Source organism: Notamacropus eugenii, chromosome 2, assembly GCF_028372415.1.
Source record: "Notamacropus eugenii isolate mMacEug1 chromosome 2, mMacEug1.pri_v2, whole genome shotgun sequence".
NCBI lineage: Eukaryota > Metazoa > Chordata > Mammalia > Diprotodontia > Macropodidae > Notamacropus > Notamacropus eugenii.
In genome coordinates, this window is record NC_092873.1 from 182,781,920 (window position 1) to 182,797,021 (window position 15,102).

A 15,102-nucleotide genomic window follows, 5' to 3' on the forward strand; every position below is an offset into this window, starting at 1 on the left:
ATTTGGAACTTAAAGAAAAGAATGTTAAAATAAATTTAAAAAATAAAACAACTAAATAGTAGCTCCTTATTTTATAAATTCAAGAACATAAATGCCCAGAGGAAAAACTTCATATTCAATAAGAAATTTAGGGGGAGGGAATTGTGTATCAATTAGAAATAAGTTTTGTGTAGACCAGGAAATATTTTATGTCATAAAAAAAATGAACTCCCATTGCTTATGTGGGAACTAAAGGAATATCTGTATGTAAAAATGATGGCATTAAATTATTAGATCAAAATTGGAAGAAATGCCATTCACAAATATGGGTATGGGGAGAATCCTTAAACAAACAGAAAAAAATAGGTATACAAAGAAGACAAAATAATTACTATTGCACAAAACAAAAAGGTTTTGCAAGACCACAATTGATCAATAAATAATGAGAGAAACTGAAATCCAAAGAAAGTTGCACAAAAAAATCACTGATGAAAATCTGATACCCCAGACATAAAAAAAAATTTTTTCAATACAAAAATCAGTAAAACTTATGAACAAACTGAGCTAGAAATATTGTAAACTATCAGCTATTCCATACCACTCACAATAAGATAAATTTCTTTAAAAACAATTGTGAGTTTTTCCTCACAACTAGTAGTCTGACAAAGATGGAGGGAAAAGGAACAATAAATTTTGGGGGAACAATGAAATGATCTAACCATTCTTCTGTGGGCTTCACAAGTCTACCAATTTGTTCCAATATTCCATAGCAATCTTCTCACTCTGAAAGTTTATTTCATCCCTGGACCCTGAAAATAATTGAAGCTTAATTCACCCCTGGCCTTCTCACCCTGCAACTACACTCTGCTCTTATTGCCCTTTTCTCTGATTGTTTGGTTCTTCAAAGAACTTCCTTTGTATGGAATTTTCTCAGTCCATCAGTGGCTTCACTGGTTTCCAGATTATCCTGACTCTGAACATTCTCCATCATGCTTCCCTATAGGGGAATTCTAGTCTTTTTTTAGCTTCCTTTTAAATTTTCTCTTCTCTTAGTAAAATATCATTTTGTTGTTTGTTTGTTTGTTTTTTTCAGAGTGAAGATTCTTTTTCTGTTTGGATTTGACTCTCAAGCTCAGCTCAGTTCCTAGAAAATGATAAGCACTTGGTAAAGGAAGGTATAATAAGTACATGTTAGGTTGAATTATTATCTTCAGGGTGACAATTTTAAATTATGTAAAAAAAAAAATTACTACTGTTCATAGCCTTTAACCAAGTAGTACAGACCCTAGGAAAGCACTCTAAGGAAGTCAAAGGCAAAAATTAAGTGTCTATGTTCGTTTATGTATTCACTGACATATGTTACCATAGTCTTTTTATAAAAAAGACTTGGAAAAGAATTGGATGGCCCTCTAGCTATGAATTCCTGAAGAAGTCATAGTATATGAATGTAACATAATATGCCTAGGTAAAATAAAATTACAAATATGAAAAAAATATAGAAAAAATATGGGAAGAAGTATATGAACTGATGCAGAGCAAAATCAGAAGTTGAGCAAAACAGATTATGAAAACAATATAGGACAAATTCAAAGAAACATGTCTACATGAACATATCTATATCAATTGATAAATAGTGAAGTAAGGAAAGTCAACATAGGAACATATACAATGACTGCAATGATTTAAGCAGAAAATATAACCAAACACACAATGCAAACACACACAAAATTAAAAAAAAATGACTGCTGCAAATATATATATATAAAGGTATTGCTCAAAATAGAAAATATGAGAAGACACTCCCAGGATACTCCTTTGTGGCAGCTGGTAGAAGATTCTGAGAAAAAAGATAATGAAACATGCCTCCCTCTTCTCAACAAAATGTAGTGTAAATTATTCTATGTCATTTATAAAATATTTTCATTAGGTATTTTAAATTAGATACAGTGTGTCATTTTACACATGGGATGGGAGAGAGGGCAACTGCAGAAATGAAAATGTTGTAAAAATTAAATTATCAATAAAACTTATTTTAAAAGATAAATCAACATGATTTGAAATTATTTGTTATAAGAAGTTAATTAATTTTACTAATAATGGTTAATAATAGAAACTAAATCAGTTAGTTTGGACAAGGCATTCTAAATCTCTAAATAAGTTTATTATTGTCAATTGTTACTTAACATATTCCTACATTTTTGTTTTATACAATGATAATTAAAATCTATATCAAGCCTTCCAGTTTATAAAGCAGTTCGAAGCTTGGCCTGCACAAGGTAAACTGTTCACTTGATTTTCAAGCTCATTATTAAAGATTGGAAGAAGTCATTTTGGCATTAAGCTGCCTGCTATGAGCACCAAAAATTCTCCAGATCATTTTGCTCTCTTGCTAGCTGCCACTGGATGCTGCCAATTGCTTTCAAAACATTTAATGTCGTTACTCTAAGTGGCATATTTGAAGAAGCCATTTCTTCTCAATGTCTTGGTTGCTTTAAAAATCACTGTACTCTTTTGTGCTGTATAAACTCTGCATTTTGCCTCTAAAATGAAGGAGATATAAAGTTCATCTGGCTTCTGTATCTTGTATAATCTATTCTTCCATCTGCCATGACATGACTCTCAATTTGCAGTTTAGATAAGGTTACCAAAGTGTCTCTCTTAATAGGTAGTACTGTTATTTTCTCTTCCTGCTATTTTAAACACTCAACTAGTTTCACTTTCTCACTATTTTCTCTTCTTTCTCATAAATGTTTACTTATAATTTATGACAAAGTGATAAAAAATTAACATCACAATCATAGTGAAAATACAAGTTTGAGACATAAGTACCTATGTAACTTTTTCAAAGCATTCAAGTTCTCTTGTCTTTAGTTTCCTTAAGTATGAAATGAGGAAGGAAGATGGATTAAATAATCTCTAATATCTCCTATAGCTTTATACTTTTATTCTCTTCCATATATAATAAGCATAATATTAATAATTATTATTCAAAATAAACATTATTAATAAGTACATCATTTATATAAATAATATAACAATGTAATATATATCCATGCATGATAAATATATTAATAAAAATATTATAAATATTATTAAATAATAAAATGACACTACTAATATGGAAACTTCTAGACTTTGAAGTAAAAGACTTGGACTTATAATCAATAAGAGCAATTTGAAGAAAGTATTCAGTAGAAACTAAACAATAGAATTCTAAAGCTTTTGTGGATCAAAGAAAAAATTATAGTAACAACAGATAATTTTATAAAGAAAATTATAATAGTATATAAAAGGAGGTTGGTAATCAGACAATTTTCCATAGGGAAGGGGTTGGGGGGGCCTGTTTCTAAAGGGGCACAGTGATTTGATATGTAAATACCTTGTTTCCCAAAGTGGATCATGTTTTGGAACTGGCTATTGGTCTACTAAAGTTGTAGTAAAGAGGAGACTCTTTGATTAAATTAAGACTTGGGGTACATTCAGAGAGCATTAGTTAACTAGTTAACTAAAACCCAGTGTTTAGTTCTGACTCCTTCATAATCTGGCAGCATTCTGATGAGAGAAAGAATAAAATATTGAAAGGGAAAAAGCCTCAGTTCCTCTCTATATAATGCGAACATGTACCCAATTAATAGGACTTAATTTTGTTATCTCAACATTTGACTTTACAGCTTTTAAGTGAGACTGACTATGAATATCAGTGTCAGGAGATAAGGAAAGAGAGCCAGTAGGAAGGTCAATGGCTAAAGAATGGATGACCTTCCAGTCCCATCTCCATAGTAACTGAAACTTCGACTCATCCAGTGGTTTTGCATTGGACATGATCTTGTTGAAATTAATACTGCATAGAAATTTCATTACTTCTGAGTCCCCTCTCACCAGGAATCAAACAAGTATAGGACAGAATGTACCCTTCAGATGTTTGGGGAAAATGTTTGTACTTCTTGCTATATCTTCATGGAAAATATTCCTTTGTATGGTCAAATAGAACTAGAGCAATAATTACTAACACCTAACAGCAGGGGAACCAAACCAGAAGTGGGGATTGAGTCAATAATGATAAAGAATGATGCCCACAAAAGCCCACATATCCTCAGGAATACCCCAGTAAACTTATTGAGTGACATAGTCAGGCTTATTTTGGGGTAATGAGATAGCATTACAAATTTATGGAATGCAACCAAAGCAGTGTTTAGGACAAAATTTATTTCTCTAAAGAATCCTCTCCAAGATGTGTTCCAAAAAGGAGAAAAACAAGAGATCAATGAATCAGACATTTATTTAAAAATGGAAAGTAAACTAAAACCCCAGAAATATAACAAATACAAAAGTCCAAAGTAAAACTCCAAACATAAATTTTGAAAAATAAAAAGTGAAATAAACATAATTGCAAATAGAACATCTGGGTTTCAATCCAAGATTAATGTTTGTAACTACTTGATATGTACTCTTACTGTCTTGCCTTATCTATGTACTTATAGGCAAGTCACAATCCCCAGGCACTTTACTGCAAAATTAAAATAATAATAGTAATAATACATGTACAACCTACTTTAAAATCATGTGCAAGACTAAGGAAGTTTGAAGAAAAGTATGTTCTAGGGTTGGAGTCCAGATTGTGAAGTAGAAAGATGCACATACTCTAGCTCTTTCCCCACAGCTCATAAAATACCTGTAAAGAAAGACTCAACAAATTCTAGAGCAGCAAAAGCAACAGAACAATGGAGTGGAGGAGATTTCCAGCCCAGGGAGATCTGGAAGGCCAACAGGAAAGGTCTGTTGAACCAGACGTGGAGTAGAGCCTAGGCCAGTTTTGGCCACATGGCACCAGGAGGAACAGCACAGGAGTAGTCTTCAGGGGCAGAATCCCCAGCAGCAGATCCCTTAAACCACAGGTGCCAAAGGTCAATGAGAGGGCTTTTTCAACCACAGCAAAAAGGGAGCACAATAGTGCCCTAGCCCCAGCCCCAGTCAGCAGTAGCAGCAGCAGGTGGGGAGTGACTGTGGTAGCCCCTGCAGCAGCCAGGATTGATTATTGGAGAGGCTCAGCTTAAAGCCCCTGGGGGAATTGAGCAGCTGATCTGAATCTCAGCCCTGAGCATGGTCCTGAGACATGGTAAAGCTGGAGGCCCCTCAGGAGTGAACTCCTCTCCCTTGATGGTGCCACCTTGGAAGAACTGAGAACTTACAGGTCCCTTGAGTATACCCTACTCTTGACAAAGAACCCAAAAGTCAAGTAACTGGTTGCAAAAATGCCCCAAAAAAGGGGGAAAAATAAGACTATAGAAGGCTACTTTCTTGGTGAACAGGTATTCTCTCCCATCTTTTCAGATGAGGAAGAACTATGTTCACCATCAGGGGAAGACATAAAAGTCAAGGCTTCTGAATCCCAAACCTCCAAAATGAATGTGCAATGGTCCCAGGCCATGGAAGAGCTCAAAAAGGATTTTGAAAATCAAGTAAGAGAGGTGGAGGAAAAATTGGGGAAAGAAATGAGAGCAAAGCAAGAAAATCATGAAAGCAAGTCAACAGCTTGCTAAAGGAAACCCAAAAAACTGATGAGGAAAATAAACCCTTTAAATATAGACTAACTCAATTGGCAAAAGAGGTCCAAAAAGCCAATGAGGAGAAGAATTCTTTAAAAAGCAGAATTAGCCACGTGGAAAAGGAGGTTCAAAAGTTCACTGAACAAAATAGTTTTTTAAAAAATTAGAATGGAACAGATGGAAGTTAATGACTTTATGAGAAACCAAGAAATTACAAAACAAAACCAAAAGAATGAAAAAATGGAAAATGATGTGAAATATCTCATTGGAAAAACAATTGACCTGGAAAACACATCCAGGAGAGACAATTTAAAAATTATGGGACTACCTGAAAGCCATGATCAAAAAAGGGCCTAGACATCATCTTTCATGAAAAAGGAAAACTGCCTTAATATTCTAGAATCAGAGGGCAAAACAAATATTGAAAGAATCCACAGATCACTTCTTGAAAGAGATCCAAAAAGAGAAACTCCCAGGAATATTGTAGCCAAATTCCAGAGTTCCCAGATCAAGAGAAAATATTATAAGCAGCTAGAAAGAAACAATTCAAGTATTGTGGAAATACAATCATGATAACACAAGATCTAGCAGCTTCTACATTAAGGGATCACAGGGCTTGGAATATGATATTCTAGAAGTCAAAGGAACTAGGATTAAAACCAATAATCACCTATCCAGCAAAACTGAGTATATAATACTTCAGGGGAAAAAATGGTCATTCAATGAAATAAAAGAGTTTCAAGCTTTCTTTATGAAAAGGCCAGAGATGAATAGAAAATGTGAATTTCAAACTCAAGAATCAAGAAAACATGAAAAGGTAAATAGGAAAGAGAAATCACAAGAGACTTACTAAAGTTGAACTGTTTACATTCCTACATGGAAAGATAATATTTGTAACTCTTGAAACTTTTCTCAGTATCTGGTTAGTTGGAGGGATTACACACACACATACACACTCAAACACACACACAGAGAGAGACAGAGAGACAGAGAGTAAAGGGTGAGTTGAATAGGAAGGGGTCATATCTAAAAAAATAAAATTAAGGGGTGAGAGAGGAATATATTGGGAGGAGAAAGGGAATAATGGAATGGGGCAAATTATCTCTCATAGAAAAGGCAAGAAAAAGCTTTTCTAATGGAGAGGAAAAGTGGGAAGGTGAGAGGAAAAAAAGTGAAGCTTACTCTCATCTCTTTTGGCTCAAGGAAGGAATAGCATACCCACTCAATTTAGTATGAAAATCTATCTTACAATACAGGAAAGCAGGGGAAAAGGGGATAAACAAGGTGAGGGGGGATGATGGAAGGGAGAGCAAATGGGAGGAGGGAGCAATTAGAAGTAAACACTCTTGTGGAGGCACAAGGTCAAAAGAGAGAAAAGAAGAAATGGGGGGGCAGGTTGGCATGGAGGGAAATATAGTTAGTCTTACACAACATGATTATTTAGGAAGTCATTTGCAAAACTACACATATATAGCCTATATTGAATTGCTTGCCTTCTCAGTGGGGGTGGATGGGGAGGGAGGGAGGAAGAGAAGCTGAAACTAAATGTTGAGAATTATTTTTCAATGCAACTGGGAAATAAGAAATACAGGTAATGAGGTATAGAAATTTATCTTGCCCTACAGGACAAGAGAGAAGATGAGGATAAGGGAAGGGAGGGGTGTTAGAAGGGAGGGTACATTGGTGGAAGGGGCAATCAGAATGCAAGTAGTTATGGGGTGAGGGGAGGGGAGAGATGAGGAAAAAATTTGGAACTCAAAAGTTTGTGGAAATGAATGTTAAAAACTTAAAATAAATTTAAAAAATAAAAATAAAAGTGTGTTCTGATATTTTTTCAAATGATAGTGAGGAGGATGATGATGATGTTCTAAAAGGTGAGAAAACACTCCTTCTTTAGCCACAGGAATTTTGCTATTACCCTCATTCATACAAAAACAAATTCCCAAGCCTTTTTAACTCTGGCTTTATAAATGGGACTTGCCTTGACAGTGGAGTTTGAAAGCATTTGAGAAAACAACTTGTACTGACTCCTGTCTGTATTGGCCACATTTTTATTCAGTGGCACAGAATCAACCTTACACTTGAACATCAAGGAAACATAACATGGATGAAAATCAGAGTTTATAGAGATCAACCCTAATCCTGCCAGTATTTAGCTGAATGATATCATAAAGTCATAGATTTAAAATTGAGAGTGATCTTTGAGATTATATGGTTCAACTTTCTCATTTATCAAATGAACTAAATGAGGTCTGAAGAGGTTAAGTAGTTTGCCCAAGGTCATACAAGTAGCAAGAAAAAGAGCTAATAATCGGCAAGTAACTCTCTCAGTTTAGTAACCTGTGAAATGGAAATAATCAAAACATCAAATGAAAAAAACATGTAGAAAATACTTAGCAAACATTTACTGCACTATATAAATCTTTTATCAAATCATTATACCTTTCCTATCTACTCTATATAATTATGAGAATAAAATCAAATAATAAATGTGATATCACTTTCAAATACTCAAATTTCCCTATTAATGTTATGGTTTATTTAAATAGTTGACAATGAAACCTTCTTTAATGCCAAAAGCCTTCCCTGACATTCTTCTGAGGAAAATGTATGTGGCTTCAAGCTGCCTTCTTCCTTTTTTACATCTCACTTCTAGGTTTCATTGTTAGCACCTTTCTCCAAAATCCAGTGATATCAAAATTGTGGAAATAAACAAAACAAGTAAAATAAGTGACTCCTGTTTTAGAATCTCTGTAACTCAAGGTCGAAAAGGGGCACTTTTCTTTCCCACTGTATGAAACTGTTAAAGGCAAACAAGTATTTATTTTCCTAACTATAAGTAAGGACTTAACTGTATCCCAAGAATTAGAACAAAAGTAACTATGGGAACTCTGCTCATCAATGCTTAAAAAAAAAATTCCACATATATAACCAAGGGTGTGTACTTTTAAGCTAACATTTTAAAAGATAGATTAATTCTTAAAATAATGAATTATGAAAATATGCATTTTTCAAAAGATCCCATAATAAAATTCCTTTTGAATGATTGAAACTTATGGTTTGTGGAGTCAGAAGAGCTATTGCCTGAAAGGGTGTACAGAAGGTTGAGCTCTATCTCATTATTCCCACTTCCTCTTTAGTTAGGGGTGTGAAAATACTGTTTGTAGCTATTTTTTGAAAGTTCATTAAAGGAGGAGCTGGCCCTAATCCTCTAGTAGCCCCAGGCAGTCATGAGAACATAGAAAGTAAAGCTATGTTCTTCCCTAGACAAACCTGAACCTGTGTTTAGTCTACCTATTTTGAGTATGTTTGTTTTCTTTCGTAATCTAACTGACAAGATTCATTTCAAGATGGAGATGAGGAGAGTCCCATGCAGAGAAGCTTATTACCACTGGATCCATGTTTCACATTCTTACTATGTTATCATAAAGTAACCCTCTTTTTTAAAGTGTTCCCTGTCTTGTGAGAGTCTTATTTTCTTCCTATGTCAAATCTGACCTAAGAAGGTTGTATTGTGTCTAAAACACAAGGTGAAAATAAAATGCCCATGCAGCAGCCCTGCAAACTTCCTTTTGCTCTGGTTAGGTATAAAGAGCATCATCTTTTTAGCATATTATAACAGTAGTTATAAGTTAAATAACAGAATTTTGTTGTTTGGTTTTTTTTTCAATTGGGCATTTGTCTGCATCCTGTATTTAGAAAGGACACTGTCCTGTCCTGTCCTTTCCCAAAACATTAAACCTATTGCGCTCTGAAGCTGGGACACCAAAGGCCTAAGTCACACAGACTAAGGGCTCTTGGGAGGGTCCTAGCTTTGGAGTGATTATCAATAATAACTGTTGCTGCTTAACTCCCAGCCTGATGTCTTTCTTTCTGTTGGCCTCATTAAAGGGGCCATGCCCTGGCTACTTCTTAAACAGGCCTATTCAGTGAATGAGCATTGCCTCATCCTAAGTGAGTACCTGCAAAGACCTTGGTCTAAAGAGCCCAAAGTCTCCCAGTGCATCCTGGGTGATCTCTAGTCATCCTGAGGAATATTTGGTCACTGGATTCAGATGGCTCTGGAGGAGAAGTGAGGCTGGTGACCTGCACAACCCTCCCTCACTCAAAACAAAGTCAAGTGCAAGTCATGTCATCATTTCTCTGATGGCATCCTTTGGCAACAAAGGATGAACACACAATTTAGAGCTTCTCTTCTGAGTAAGAAACAATTAACTGTCACATACATAAGCAAAATAATTTCTAGGGTACTGAGGTGAAGAAATTGTTGAATCAAATAGAGTGAATACAGAATATTCATCCTGCACTTGTTTGTAGAGACAGGTTACCCAGGGATGAACCCAGTCCAGGAATTACTCAACTGAATGCATAATTGAGAAGATCCTCTTGAGAAGACAAAATAGGAATGATTTTATGTGTGAATATGTAAATATTACATACACATGAATGTTCATGTACATATATTTTATGTATACATACACAGACATATATACACAAATACATGTGTGTATATGTGAGTCTGTATATACATACATGCATATATATGCACTTGAATGAATGTATATACCTGTTTATATACCTCTGTAAATATGTATATACACTTCTGTGAATGTATATATACATTTGAGTATAATTTGACATAGTAGACAAATCCATATTTGTGGTTCATATTTCCACATATAGACTGTAATAGAAATATAATAGAGAATGTATAAGATATTAGGATGTAATAAGTAAATATGTGATGACAAATATTAGAAATAGTGCAATAATATAAAGAAACACTGTACTCCTTTCATATTGCTGTCATATAATAACCACCTAAATTCTTGCTGAATTGAAATAGGAGGAAGATAACAAGCAGTTTGATTTTCAGGTATGTTAAAAGTGACAATACCTTTGGGGTGAAGTTAGACTAAATGGCTTCTTAGGTCCTAATTGCTTTTCAAATTCAATGATATTCTGGATATTCTGGTTATAAGACTTGGTTATATGACCTGTTAGTTTCTTAACTTGAAATATCATTCACTCTTAGACATAGATTCTCAGAACTTTTACCTTTTATAAATAATGGAAATTATGGGGTTAGGCATGGCAGTCCATAGTTTTACTATTGTATTTAGATATGGTTTTAAGAAATAGTGGTATTGTAGATGTATCTATATTTATGTATCAAGCAGGATTTTTAAATGATAGTTCATAGATGATACCAAATTAATATCGTAACTTCTCTTCTCATGATACTAGTAAAAATCTTGGTGTCAGGTGTCCTAGGATCAAAAGCATCGCATCATGCTATCTGTGTGACTTTGGGTAAGCCTTGTTAGCTCTGAAACCTCAGTTTCCTTACAGAGAATTAAGAAGCTGGAGTAGAGTATCTTTACTATCTCTTCAACCTAAAAAATTATCTCATCTCTTGCTTTACATAGACACACATTCCTTTATATCATTGTTGGGGAAATTATTTCTCAAATTAGAATCCCAATGTCTTTTTAGAATGTTATTCCATTAAATGCTCAGTTTTGGAAGGGCACATTTACAAAGAAGCTTCCAGTTTAATTCAAATAATTGAGTTGCAGTGTAGACTGTTAGATTTGTTAGCCAAGGAAAGGAAAATATTTGGAAGTAAAATGTTGTTATGTAATGAATATCAATATATATATCAAAGAGATTTAAAGAGGTGTTAAATATATGCTTATATATTATGCCAATAGAAAAATCCAGTATTTCAATACTGTGAAAATTGTATATTAAATTTTGGCCTGAGGAAAATTTTTATAGCTCATTGTATTGAAAATTTTGGCAGAACCTTAGCAATAGGAATGATACTGCATTACTAATCACAAAAGATTATATAAATGATAGTGACTGAATTATCTAGCCATATAAATTATAGTGACTGAAAAACATGTTAAGGTCAAAAACGATTATTCCCTGACAGTTGACAAAATGATATCCTTTTTTTTAAATACTTCAATATTCAATTATCCATTTACATTAGGAAAGCATCATAAAGTTGAGTACTTCAATTCTTTCAAACTAGTGACAAAACTTGTTAAAGTTTATAGCATAAATAGTCCTATGACCAGGATTTCAAATCTGGAATTTACCCTGTTGAATTTCTTCTTTGCATGGATTTCAAAATTAAATGAATGTGTGCCCCATTTTGCAAAAAGAAAGGTATAGCAGCAGAAAAAAGAAACAAGCTTATGAGTATGACAGTGAATAATCTGATAATACTTACCACAAAAAAGTCAATTCAACTTATGGTATCATGTTCTTACTGATAGCTCCCCTGGAATATTAGAAGGTTGATCAGAACTTGTGACAAGCAGATAACTCTGACTGCTTGAAAATTATACCAAGATCTGGTGATACCAACCAAGTTCGAAAGACTTCCATTGTGGACAACATGTCACACATAGGGCATTTAGTTAATATATACCTCAGGAAAATCAAAGACAAGAAGAAATGACTAATATGTGCTAAATTATCCATACTGAACAGTTGTACATATTGTCATATATAAATGTAATACAATATTATTGTGCCACAAGAAATATTAAATGTAGGGTTTCAGAAAAACATGGGTAGATATTTATGTATTAATGGAAAGTGAAATAAATAGAACCACAAAAAATATGCTCAATACTTACTAAAATATTACTGAAAAGGATACAAGTCAACAAAATGTGTTTAACATCCACTATGTGCCAGTCATTATGCTAAATACTGGGGACACAAAGAAACATAAACCATTCCTTGTTTGTTTCTTGTGTTCATCCTTTGTTGCAAAGAAGACCATCCCATCAGAGAAATAATGACATAACCTGCACTTGACTTTGTTTTGAGTGAGGGAGGGCTGTGCAGGTCACCAGCCTCACTTCTCCTCCAGGGCCATCTGAATATAGTGACCAGATATTTATCAGGATGACTGGAGATGACTCATGATGCACTGGGAGACCTTGGCCCCCTTAGGCCAAGGTTTTTGCAGGTACTCTCTTAGGATGAGGCAATGCTCATTCACTGAATAGGTGTGTTTAAGAAGTAGCCAGGGCATGGTCCCTTTAATGAAGTCAAGTAAAAGAAAGATATCAGGCTGGGAGGGAAACAGCAATGGTTACTATTGATAATCACTCTAAAGTCAGGAGGATCCAGAAGAGTCCTTAGGCAGAGGTCCATTGGCGTCCCAGCTTCAGAGTGCAGTAGGTTTAATGTTTTGGGAAATGAAAAGACAGGGCAGGACAAGATGGGACAAGACAGGGGAAGGGAAGGGAAGGGAAGGGAAAGGAAGGGAAGGGAAGGGAAGGGAAGGGAAGGGAAGGGAAGGGAAGGGAAGGGAAGGGAAGGGAAGGGAAGGGAAGGGAAGGGAAGGGAAGGGAAGGGAAGTGGAGGGTGAAAGAATGAAAGAATGTGCTAAATCATAATATTAATGAGAGAAATGAAAATCAAAATATCCATATTATTTTACTGTTCCACCTCAATGGCGGAAACTGGCAAAGATGACAAAATTGTCAATAGTGAATTTTGGGGGGGGTGGAGGTTGTAGGAGGATAAACACACTAATATATTACTGGTGCAGTTGTGAAATGGAATAACCTTATTGGAAAAATTTGGAATTATGCAAATAAAGTGACTGCACTTCTTTGCCCTTTGTAACAGAGACTCCATTCCTGGGTTTATACCCAAAGCAAGAAATGAATAAGAAAAAATTTTCCATATACAACAGAATATTCTATAGCTTCACTTTTTGTAGTAACAAAAAATTGAAAACAAAGTAGATGCCCATTGATTGGGGAATGGCTAAATAAATTGCGGTACATGAATGCAATGGGGTGTTAGTGTGCTGTATGAAATGATAAATGTGATGAATACAGAGATGCATGGCAAGATCTACATGAACTAACATACAGTGATTTAAGCAGAGCCAAAAACACCAACAGCAATCTAAACAATAACTACGATGCAAAAAGAAAGAACAACATCATAAAAAATCACTTAGGACTTGCTAAATTGGCCTGGGGTTATGTTGTTTGGTTTTCAATTCATGGGAAGTCCCTTAAATTAGAAGTCCTTGCTAACATTAGAATGCAACAGTCTTCTTAATCTATCATTGGCAAAGTCAGCAGCATATACTTAGCATGTTATAATAACTAACATTTATATAGTATGTACTATGTGCCAGGCACTATAAGCTCAGCACTTCACTATTATTATTTCATTAGATAATCACAAGATGGGGTGTTAGATTCTAATGTTCTTCTCATTTTGCAGATGAGGAAACTGAGACAAAAAAGAGGTTCAGTGACTTGCCCAGGGTAATATAGCTAGTAAGTGTTTATAAGGCCAGATTTTAACTCTTACTGACTTCCTGATAGCATTCCCTCCTCTGTGCCATAGAATCACAGAATGAGAAGAACTTTAGTAGTCAACTAATCCAACCTAAACCCTCCACACTCAAAGAATTCCCAGTATAACATTGGGCTTTTTTACCTGACGACATCCTCTAAGAAAGTCTTCTACATTTCAAGGAAAGCCATAAAAAAGAAAAAAAATCACAATAACTTTGTTTTATACATAAAAAGGAATAGCAAGTTTTACACAATAGATTTGAATTTTCATGTGCAATCATCTTTTTATTATACTGTTATGGAAATGCTAGTTTTATTTCATAAATTAAAAATAAAATAAAGGAAGGCCATCTACTCTTGCATACCTCTAATTGCTGTGGATTTTTTCCTGCTGATATCAGATGTAAATCCGTCTTTTTGAGATTTCCACCCTTGATTGTTCTTGTTTCTTCAAACACATGAAGACAGATAGGCTCTCTAGCTTATCAATGTCCTTCTTAAACTGTGTTGCCCAAAAATAACAATACACTATAAATAAGTCATGACAGAAGTAGAGTACAGATGGAAAATCAGTCTCTTCCTTGTTTCTGAATTGTAGTATAGCAGTGACTAATGGAAAATCTGCAGTTTTCCAATGCTTTTAGCAGAAAGAGAAAAAGTACTATTAGCCAAAATCCAGTATAGTAGCGTGGAATCTTAGGAATTTACTGATACTGTGAAGATGTTATATGTCTAAAATGAGTGGGCTATTGACTTTATTATTTGAGTTCTTCTGTTTTTTGGAGTAGCTAGGTGGTAAAATGGATGAAGAACTGGGCCTGAAGTCAGTAAAACTCGTTTTCCTGAGTTCAAATTCAGTCTCAGACACATACTAGCTTTGTGACCCTGAAATCCCATAATCTTGTTTGCCTCAGTTCCTTGTCTGTAAAATGAGCTGGAGAAAGAAATGGCAAATCATTCTATTGTCTTTGCCAAGAAAACCCTAAATGGAATCACAATCAGAATGAAAATGATTGACTGACAATGACAAAAGTCATTATTTCTAATCTCTATCACATATTAACTGATTTTCAGATATAAAATATTATGAAAAGCCTCTTCTCCTTAGTATAAACAAAATGGGCCTTGTGTTTCTGTTTGGGGAAAATAACAATGAGTTATTTGCAAGAGTCATGTGAAAATGATACCATAGGAGAGTAAATTATTTTTACCAAATGTTTTACCAT